The 11513-nt window shown below is 41.6% G+C and overlaps 1 long non-coding RNA gene across 1 annotated transcript; it reads right to left on the bottom strand.

The window, feature by feature from the left end:
- Positions 1–244: 244 nt before the first annotated feature.
- LOC142143042 (uncharacterized) lies at positions 245–10521 on the bottom strand. Its single transcript, XR_012689475.1, has 3 exons — positions 10417–10521; positions 9798–10006; positions 245–709 (listed from the first exon to the last, which is right to left on the bottom strand). It is a non-coding gene; the product is annotated as an uncharacterized LOC142143042 (long non-coding RNA).
- Positions 10522–11513: the final 992 nt, after the last annotated feature.

Genomic DNA, 11513 nt, shown 5'->3' on the forward strand with positions numbered 1-11513 from the left:
CCACCATATCAGACAACATAAGTCTTACCTCCAGCCTCATGAAGATCTTAATTTAACATTGGCCATTAAGGCAAACATCTCATTTATAGATTTAAAATGCTAAATCTGGCAATTAATTGTGCTGCATAATTTTCATCAACTTTTCCTGTAACGTATTAAAAAAATATTGCAAAAAGTAAAGCATAGAATTTTTTTAATTTTTCAAGATAACTTTTGAAAACACCATTCTGTTCATCATGTCAAGCAAGTGTCTTGAAAAATTAGCTATTATACCAAATAAAAACGCCCTTTCAAATGCTACAGTGGTGTAGCTTTTGTAAATTTATAGTAGTTATAGATACTCTATTTCTTAGAGGTAAAAAAAAAAGACCACCTCGTTCTATAAGTTGAGAAGACCGAATCCACCTTAAGTTGCCCAGCGGATGAAAAACGGGAGTCTATTTTTTTAGGGAATCTGCTAATGACCTGTGGAAGAACAACACAGCAGTCGTTTCACAGAACCGGCGCGCAGGTCAGTGTGACAGATGTTCCCAACATATGTGGAGAATTAATTACCCACCAGTAAACAAAATCTGTGATGCGGAGAGTCATTTTGTCCAAATTTCTTTTGATTTTCCAATTATTAGGAGCTTAATTTTTCTTGATCACCCCGACCCACTTGAAGAAAAGCTTTTCTTTAATGGGTTCATCGCAACACTTTCCTGAAGTGCTAAAAAAAGAAGAAGGGGGGGGGGAGTGTTAGCGGAATAAAATAATAGACTTGGTTGATTATGCAACCTTATGAATTTGAGTAGTTTGCAAATTATTTGATTAAAAGGAAAAGGACCTATCATATTAACAAAAGTCCTTCAGAGTCCACCTAACCATTATTTGCACACAGTTTAATTAGCCAAAGACTGAACTATTTCATGAAAGTTTTAGCAATTAGAAAAAAAAAAAAAAAGATAACAGATTCTAAATGAAAATCTATCACACAGTACTGGGAAATATTTTTACAGTGTAATATCGAATGGTAACAATTAAAATGAGTAAGGTTTGGTTTGGGCAATTCCCTGTTCGCAAGTTTACTTAATTAAAAGAGCAGTTTATGTATGGCTCCAACTGGCGTGTTTAAATATATTGGAAACTACTCTTAATACAATTAAAATCACATTTTGCTAGCTAAAACATATGAAATAATTGGATCGTTCTCTGCGGATTTATAGCTATTATGCTACAAAAATATGTCTGTCATCTAAACAGCTTTTAGTTAAAGGGCAACTAGCAATACATTTGTTTAGCTCTTTCTTAAAAAAAACATTTATAACAAAGAATTAAAGAGAAAACGGTTGAATCTACCCTACAATTTTTAAGGCTAAAAATATTCTAGTTAAGTCTAGGTTCTTAGCATACTTGCCATCATTTTAGAATGTTCAGATTTTAGATCCGGGTTCTGAGTGAGGGAGAAAGGGGCGTGGCCAAGCCCGTGGGCCCCCAAGCCCAGCCTCAGTTGTGCAATGCTGCAGCTTGGGAGGTGGGCCCAGGATGACGCCATTCACCTCCACCCATTTCACTAGGGATGGGAGTCCAGGAGAACTGCTAGAAATTTGTGAGTCTCCCGGACATTGCGGGAGACTAGGCAACTATGGTTCTAATAGAATAGTTATTCAAAACTTATTCTGACTCTGATTGGTTACTTTGAATCAGATTAATTCATAGTGAAGGCAACGGAGGATAATTTATATTGCTAAAAATTGTAGAGGCTTATGCTGTATACTTTATGTTTTCTGCCTATTATGACAGATGTTACAAAGGTTTGCATGGATTAGAGCTACACATGTACAAATCAGCTGGACCCATCTAGAGTACGAGCTATCCTTAATAATGGGCTTGATTTAATGCACTTATGCAAACTGGGATTTTGTGTGTACAGGGCCTCACTTTGAATTACAAGTAGAAATTGCCTTGCTTGGAATACCAGAATAATATTTTTCCATTAGTAAATTGGTGAACAATGGTTTGAGGAATTTGTGTCTCGATAAATAATTATTTAACAATCATGTCCTTATTCTATTTTAATATTATTATCTACCATTATTATATTTTCCAGAGGACTAGAAAAGAGCAAATGTAGTCCTGCTGCAAAAAATTGGAAGCAAAGAGTCTGGCAGCTACAGAGTCCGGCATTAGAAGAAGAAAAAATTTGGGGGTAATCATATTTCCGACAGAAGAAACACGAAACACTGACACTTATCCTGCCGACATGAAAATGCCGACAGGCTAAATAGCGGTATTTCAATTTCCCCAACAAAGAAAAAATACCGTCATTGTGATTGCTGATAATGATAATGCCGACTGTCACAATGCCATCTTAAAAATAAATAAATAAATGTAAAAAAACCGCTCTCCCTAGTCATATTAACCCTAGTGCTGTCAGCCTAGTGGTGTGGGAAGAGCCCTAGAGCTGTCTGTACGGGCCTGGGTACCCCAAGGGAGGGGGCCCGCATTTTTTTTGCAGAACCCAGCTCCCAAGGGAATCCAGCCCCATGCTGACCAGCCTGGGGCTGGTTGGAATCATGGCAGGGGGACTAGACTGGCAGCACTGGTGTTAATATGACTGGGGAGGGAGTGGACACTTTTATATTTTACATTTATTTTATTTTTTTTAAGACTGTTTTCTGCCGGCAGCTTCAGCCGCTGTATAGCCGCTGGACCTGCTGGTATTGCCGATTTAATGTCGGCATTGTGACTGTTGGCAATCACAATGTCGGCATTTTATCAGTGTTGGGAAAAAGAATTAGCGGCATTTAGCCTGTCGGCAGGATAAGTGTCTGTATTTCTTTCTTCAGGATTTAGCGCCCAACACGGAAAATTTATGGAAATACTGTAGAAAGAAAGAATAGAATGGTTATACTGAGGGGAGATCATATCAAACAAATCTGATTAACTTTTTTGTCTGGATGAGCAAAGTAATAGTTCAATTTGTAGCTATGAATTTTGAATATCTACATTTTATTAGGACCTTTCAATTGTCTTACACCAAAGATTGCTAGATACAATTGAAAGCTTGTTATTGGGTTCAAAGTGTGGCTGAATGGATTAGACGTTGGATGAAGGATCGACAACAGAGAACTGTAGTATCTGGGATGCATTCAGAGGTGGGAGAGGTTTTCAAAGGTTCTGAACCTAAAGGCTGAATATAATTTTAATGGTTCTAAAGTGTCAACTATTAATGAGATAAATTATCTAGGAATCATTATTTCAAGAAACTTAAAGGCAGGCAAACAATGTAACAAAGAAATGGAGAAGGCGAGTCGGATGCTAGCTTGCATATGGAGAAGAGTCAATAGCAGAAAGGGAGAGGTGGTGAGGTCACTCTGAAGGTCAGTGGTGCGACTCCACCTGGAATACTGTGTGCAAACAAGAGCTACTAAAATGTTGCATAGTCTAAATCAGGAAACTTACCAGGAAGACTAAAGGCACTGAACACATATGACTTGGAGCAGAGAGGTGAGAGGGCAGCTATGATAGAAGCTTTCAAATATATCAAAGGGCTTAACAAGGGCAGAAGGAAAACATTCTTCAGAGGAAGAGAACTTTTAGAACAAGGGGACATGCACTTAAAATTGAGGGTACTTAATGGTAGCATGAGGGAAATGTGATGAAAAATAATTTCGCCCAAAGGGTAATGCAAAGGAGGTAATAGAGGCTATAATGGGGGATTTGAGCATGCGTGGGATAGGCATAAGGTTGTCCTAAATCTGAAAAAAAGTAATGGATCAAATATGGTCTAAGAGTTTCATGGATAATAAATGAGCAGACTAGATGAGCAGAATGGTTCTTATCTGCCATCAAATTCTATGTTTTCATGTCTGTGTTTTATTTAGATTTTAATACTGTTTTAGAGTATAATAGAATGTTGTCCTATTGGACGTTTACCATTATACTGGGACTTCCTGGGGGTGGCAAATTTGCCACTCCAGGTGGTTCACTATTCCTCATTATACCAGCACCCACAACCCGCTGTGGCCAGGAAGACCAGAATTTTTCAGGGTGGAGCTGTTAGTCTTTCAGAGGGGATACACTATATTTCTGCAGGTGTCCTATCTAAAGAGGCTCCAGGCCCATGGTGACCAGCCCGATCTGGGTCCACTCTGACAAGCGGACCACTAAGTGTGGGTTTTATTGTTAATAGAGCAAACCAGTCAAGGTTTTCTAACCTGTAGCTGGTTTCCACTCTAACAAGAGAAGTCAATTCTTGTGACCCCCCTGCCTTAGTGGAAAACAGGTCAGACTGTCTAGAGCTTGGGCTGGTAGTTGAGATTTTAGGGGGGCCCATGTCATCCAACTGTATTGATTTTGTATTTATTTACTAAGGTTCTGCCATTTATTTCTGAATGCATTCGTAAATTTGCATGAGAACGAGCCCAGCATAAATCAACCTTGGGCATCCTACTTGTGCGCTGCATATCAAGCATCTACGCAAATGTCAGTGATCTATTGAGAAGTCACCATTCTCAATAGGTCACTTCATCTTCACACCCATCCCCCCTGTCCTGTATTCACCTGAGGCTCACTGGCTCGAGTGACTAACATGCTAATGAGGCAGTTAAGCATGCAAATTGAGCTGGTTAGCATATGATACAGGCGACTAGCATGCTAATTACAACTGGTACACCCCCCTGCTCCACATTAGCACTCTCTGCCAGTGGGAAATGTTCGTGTAGTGCTGGGGACCGGTGGGGGAGATACAGATTGCCGCTTGGTATGCTCTGTATATGTCTCTTGGGGAGTCACATAGAGGGAAGGGGACATGTCTTCTGATTCAGGCTCTAAGTAGCCTGAACTTAACAAAAGAAGACCTGTCACAAAGGTGACAGGTCCTCCTTAATTTCAAACCTTCTCTGTTCTTACAATTTAAAATGAGAATGTATTCTGTACTTATATTGGAAGATCGCATTATCTCCCTTCTGTGTCCAGAAAAATAGCAGGTTTGATGAATGGATTCTGTGCTGATGTTACTGGAAGATATTTGGCTCGGAGCGTGAATGGATAGTACCTGCTTGTTGTAGTCTGAGCACCTCTGTGTAACAGGTGCTGTAAAAAACACATATTCGGTCGCATCTATTGGTTACAAGAAGTTTGTTTATGGCAATGATGAAGAGACGAGACAGCTCACTTAAGAGAAGAGGCTATTTTTTATTAAATTTCTTACTCTTCCTATTGATTTCCTGTCCGTTTTACCAGAAACATGACCCATCATGTGAAATAAAGAGCCCTTTAGAGAAACACGCGGCTCCACATTCCTCACGTTGACTGGTGAAATGGATTTAACATTTTCTCTCTTCCCTCTTCTTCATTATCTATTGTTTATTACCGGGCTGAACAAAGTGATAAAGACAGCCCCAATCAGAGAAACATAATGTCTGCTTGTGTCTCTATCTCTGAGAAGCAGTTCAGTAAACATCTTCGTAAAACAGAAGGTATTCATAGTGTATAAGTATCATCATTAAGTGGCGAAGACATGAAAAAAGCTCTACTGTGTCCAAACATGGTAACAGTACTGATGTTTTGGGGGAGATTCGATTTGGCGCGAGGTGTCTGCGGAATGTCCACAGAGACACATCGCGCTGATGTTATGACTGGAATATCCACTCATTTTATCTCACACCCCCATAGAGGCACGCAGAAAAATGAGCGGAGATTCCTACCGGAAAGGCCGGCAATGTGTGCACCGGACATTGCGGTGATGTTTGTGCACCACATCATCGGCAATTGAATCTCCCCCTTAGACTGTATAGATATTACCAGAGATGCAGAGCTGCAAAGACAACTTGCAGACAACTGTTTCGCACGGAATAAATCTCATCAGTGCAATTTATGGCCCCTTTAATAGTGTAGGCCATGGACAGAAGGGGATGTTCAAAGGGCAATGACGTTATCATGTCAGCGTGCAGCAGGGGGGTGGGGCCATGTTGACACGAATCACATTTTCAGGATCCATCTGGCGAGGCATTACAATACATATTGTATAATCGAGGTCCCGCCCTCTTTACAAGAAGGAGATGTGGGATCCCAGTGATTGGGCTTTTATTATTGATTCAAATTAAAAAGTCTTGACAAGGGGTTGTGCACTTTTTGATACCCCCCTAATGCGTAACAAATAGGGGCCATCCCCTGGTGTCCACCACCATGACCTGAAGCCGGGAGCAGAGCGAGCTACAGAGCGATCAGTTACCTGACTTGAGGTATGGGAGAAACTTGGGGATCCCCAATTTTTTAAACAGGTGGGTAAGATACATTTAGTGCAAAAGTAGACAACCCCTTTAAAATATGCTTTAAGTTTATAAAAAGTCATTTATATTTACTGATGTGGCAGGGTTCTTTTAGACATTAGCTATAAAGGAGCTGCCTGGCTCTAGTCATGCCACATGCACACATATGATGTAGTGTGTGCGTGTGTGTATGTGTGTAGGTGGCTAGGGCCGGATTAAGGGAATGGAGGCCCCTGGGCTAAGGGGGCCTCCATTCCCCTGTGAGGAATCCTGATCCCTGATTCCTGATCCTAGCCGAGCCCCCCCCAAGGCACTTACCTCCTTCTCCTGGCATTGCAGTCCTTCCCCGTGCGATGTACGCTCTTTACTGAGGAGATCTTGTGAGAGTGAGACTCACGAGATCTCCTCAGTAAGGAGACTACAGCGCGCCGGGGAAGGAACGCAGTGAAAGTACTCAGCAGCACTGATCGCGCCGGGGGCGCCCCCGCCCCTGACCGATCAATACTGCTGCTGAGCACTTTCAAGGGCCGCCTGGATGCCCGAGGACCCTGGGCTGTAGCCCAGTTAGCCCTATGGTTAATCCGGCCCTGAGGGGGGTGCTAATGCACCATACTCTGGTGTGTTTTAATTAATCAGACAAGTGTTATAATACACCAGACAACAGGGGTTGTCTACATGGAGACTTAATATATATTCACTCTCCCCTGGCCATTTAATAATAAGTGGATCCCTCAAGTTTCTCTTCCCTTACCTCTACCTGGTAAACTATCAGTGAGACCATTGCCAACCGGCTCGCCAACCACGAAACAACGATGTTTATAGAAATTCAAATTTACTGAAAGGTTTTGCCCATCTGAGCTGCTTGTAGGTTCTTGGTCCCCAATTTTGCTTAAAGAGATCAGTTTGTCATAACGATCACACTTAATGAATCCTTGAGGATCATTGCACGTCAGTTTATGATGGGAGTCCTCCAGTAATCCATAAACAACAGGTGGAAGGTCAATCTTTCAGACCTTCCTGGATTTTATACACGCGTCTGATTTGTCGGATGAACTGGAGTGCTCTAAATTAGGAAAGAAACACAGCAGAAGATGTATTTCTGCTCTGACACATTAAATGACTTCATACAGGACAGGAATAATTTATGGACAAGATCAAGTAAAAGTTCTGTTGCTTTTGTGAGGCAATAAGCCGAGAGGTTTAATTCATTTCCTGGCAAATGTTCATGAGATGAATTTTTATGTTATGAAGCTTACTAAAAATCCTGCCTGGAAACAGCATTCACTACAAATAATGTGATAGTTTTTTCAGAACTCAGACCAGTAGATCATACAAATGTAAGTCCTATTCTATACCTACACACTATATGGACAAAAGTATTTGGCCACACCTGTTAATTATTACATTGAGGTATTTCAATCAAACCCGTTGCCAGAGGTGTATAAAATCAAGCACCTAGCCATGCAGTCTCCATTTGCAAATATTTGTGATAGAAAATGGGTCATTCTGAAGAGCTCAGTGACTTCAAGCGTGGTAATGGGATAGGATGCCACCTTTGTAAAAAGACGGTTCGTGAAATTTCATCCCTGCTGAATATTTCACGGTCAACTGTAAGTGATGTTAGGAACAACATCAACTCAGCTACAAAGCGAAAGACCACATAAAAACACAGAGCGGGGTCAACGACTGTTAAGGCGCATAGTGCGTAAAAGTCGCCAACACTTTGCTGATTCCATAGCTAAAGAGTTCCGAGCTACCACTGGCATTAATGTGAGCACAAAAACTGTGTGGTGGGAGCTTAATGGAATGGGTTTCCATGGCCGAGCAGCTCCATGCAAGCCTCACATCACCAAGACCAAGCTTCAGATAGAGTGGTGTAAAGCACACCGACACTGGACTGTGGAGCAGTGGAAACGTGTTCTGTGGAGTGATGAATCACGCTTCTCTGTTTGGCAGTCAGATGGGCGAGTCTGGGTTTGGCGGATGCCGGGAGAATGTTACCTGTCTGACTACATTATGCCAACTGTGACGTTTGGTGGAGGAGGGATAATGGTATGGGGCTGTTTTTCAGGGTTTTTGGCTAAGCCCCTTATCTCCAGTGAAGGGCAATCTTAATGCTTCAGCATACCAAGTCATTTTGGACAATGCTATGCTTCCAACTTTTTGGCAACAGTTTGGGGAAGGCCCTTTTCTATTCCAACATGACTGTGTCCCAGTGCACAAAGCAAGGACTACAAAGACATGGTTTGATGAGTTCGGTGTGGAAGAACTTGACTGGCCCAAAGAGAGCACTGACCTCAAACACATGGAAAACCTTTGGAATGAACTGGAACGGAGATTGCGAGCCAGGCCTTCTCATCAAAAATCAGTGCCTGACCTCATAAATGCTCTACAGAATGAATTCCCACAGAAACACTCCAACATCTTGTGGAAAGCCTTCCAAGAAGAGTGTAAGCTGTTATCACTGCAAAAAGGGGACCAACTTCATATTAAAGTATATGCATTTGAGTACAATGTCATTACAGTCCCTGTTGGTGTAATGGTCAAGCGTCTGAATACGTTTGTTTATATAGTGTATATACAGTTACAGAATTTGTGACTTTTGTGATAACAAATTGTCGATCATCCTACTGTCATTTATTTTGTTGAGTATAGTGTCCTTTTAAGGACGTTATCATTGGTCTGAGTCAAACATCATCCTTTGTCATTTAAGCAGAGTGTGGAGTGACGACTATAACAAGTGGTGAATGATATGTGATGAGTGATAGTTCATGAGTCATGTGATGAGTGGTGAAGAATGTATGATGAGGAATGAACAGGGAAGAATCTCTGTATTGGAGACTACAATAGGCACGTTCAGGGGTCAAAAGCTTATGTCAAAAACAAAAACAATAGTCAAAAATTGAAGATATAAGCTCATTAGAAAGACTCAATGATTTAAAACTAAACATCCTTGAACTAGAATCTGTTTTAGAAGACCCTGCAGATAGAAAAACATTCATTTAAGAAAGGTATCAAAAAAGTTATTGGGTTATTTAAAAACATCTGTCCTGGCCTAGACTGGAAAACTATGTGAACATGGTGAAGCATAATCTTTGCAATCATAAGTAAAAGTTGTGTTATATGCTCTGAGGTTCTGTTGCACATTATCCACCAGTTGGAAAGTCTGCTACAGACCAGCCACCACGTGGGAAGTCTTATAATGCACAAGTCACCATGTGGGATCATGCTAGATGCTAGCAACTAGAAAGGAAGTCCTGAGACACAAAAGCCACCAGGTAGGAAGTCTTGCTATAAACTATCCACCAAGTAAAAAGTCATGTTAAACACTATGAACCAGATGGGAAGTCCTACTATCCACTAAAAGCCAGATTGTAACTCAACCTTGTCTCCTCTCTGGTAACCACCTCTCACTCCCACCTACAAGACTTCTCCAGTGCTGCTCCCCACTTATGGAATTCCCTACCACGTTCAATCAGGCTATCCCCCGGCCTTCAAATCTTTAGATGCTCTCTGACAAACGCATCTCTTTTTAGAGCTTACCTTCACAACTGTCCCAATCTCCACTCTGAGCCACACTTGTTCATTTTTTTTCAGCTCTGCCCTCTTCCACTTAGAATATAAGCTCTCTAATGAGCAGGGTCCTCCATACCATTTATTTCATGTCTGCATTTATTTTGTTTGACTTGTATATCCCTGTTTTATGTATGTCCAGTTTTCCCTTCTGTACGTCGCTGTGGAGCCTTATAAATCTACAATAATAAAAATAATAATAATATTAATAATAATATTAATAACACTAACCACCAGATTGGAAGTCTGATTTGCTCTAGCTAAGATACTGGAAGTTTACAAGGCACTAGTCACCAGAATGGACTATACAATATATAATTGCCACCACAATTGGCTCTGCTTGACATACATCATAATGAACTCTGCTTTATATATTAGCCAACAGATTTGTCTCAATTTGTTTTATAAATGCCCCAAGAATGTGCAATGCTCTGTATAGTAAGTAACATAATTGGCTCAGAGTTGCCACAAGAATTTGCTCTGTTTTGTATACTAGCCACCAGAGAGTACTCTGTTTATTGTGTTTTAGGAGGCTCAGGGGCGCACCCAGGGGGGGGGGTTTCCTAGTCCCCAGAAACCCCTGTCCTACCTGGGATGCCGTATGATTACAGTGGCTGGCCCCTCTCCCGGGACCAACCACTACTGCTTGTAGCTTGGGAGGATCGTCTCCCAGTCAGTCCCCTGCTGTGTGAGCCCAGCTCTCTGCCGGCAGTGTGGCCCCGCCCCTTCCTCCCACACAGCCAGCATGCGTGTAATGCAGGAGGCAGCAGAAGAAGGTAAGAATGTGTGTGTGTGTGTGTATGTATGACAGCTTACATGTATGTGTGTTTGATCCTGTGTGTGTGTATGTATGACAACTTACATGTATGTGTGTTTGATCCTGTGTGTGTGTATGTATGACAGCTTACATGTATGTGTGTTTGATCCTGTGTGTGTGTATGTATGACAGCTTACATGTATGTGTGTTTGATCCTGTGTGTGTGTATGTATGACAGCTTACATGTATGTGTGTTTGATCCTGTGTGTGTGTTTGTGTATGTGTGAGTCTGTGTATATGGCAGTTTACATATCTGTGTTTGTGTGAGTCTGTGTTTATCTGTGTATATGGCAGTTTACATATCTGTGTTTGATCCTGTGTGTGTTTATGTATGTGTGTCAGTCTGTGTTTGTCTGTGTATATGACAGCTTACATGTCTGTGTTTGATCCTGTCTGTGCTTATCTGTGTATATGGCAGTTTACATGTCTGTGTGTTTGATCCTTTGTTTGTTTGTGTATGTGTGTGTCTGTGATTATCTGTTTATATGACAGTTTACATGTCTGTGTGTTTGATCCTGTGTGTGTTTGTGTCTGTGCTTAACTGTGTATGTGGCAGTTTACATGTCTACGTGTTTGTGTATATGTGAGTCTGTGCTTGTCTGTGTATGGGACAATTTACATGTCTGTGTGTTTGACCTGACGTGTGTTTGTAGCCACGCCCCTACACATTCTGGTCACGCCCACTGGTATCGTGGCGTGGAAACCCCCTTCATCGAATCCTGCGTTTGCCCCTGAGGCTCACAAATTTCTGATATCACTCCAGAAAGCTTCAGTGATGTCACTAGCATTGACAGAACAACCACCAGGGGCGGGGGGGGGGTGATTTTGGTCCATCCGTATAGGAAGACCTTCTGCCATTCTGAGCACTT

This window comes from Mixophyes fleayi, chromosome 3 (genome assembly GCF_038048845.1).
Source record: "Mixophyes fleayi isolate aMixFle1 chromosome 3, aMixFle1.hap1, whole genome shotgun sequence".
Lineage (NCBI taxonomy): Eukaryota > Metazoa > Chordata > Amphibia > Anura > Limnodynastidae > Mixophyes > Mixophyes fleayi.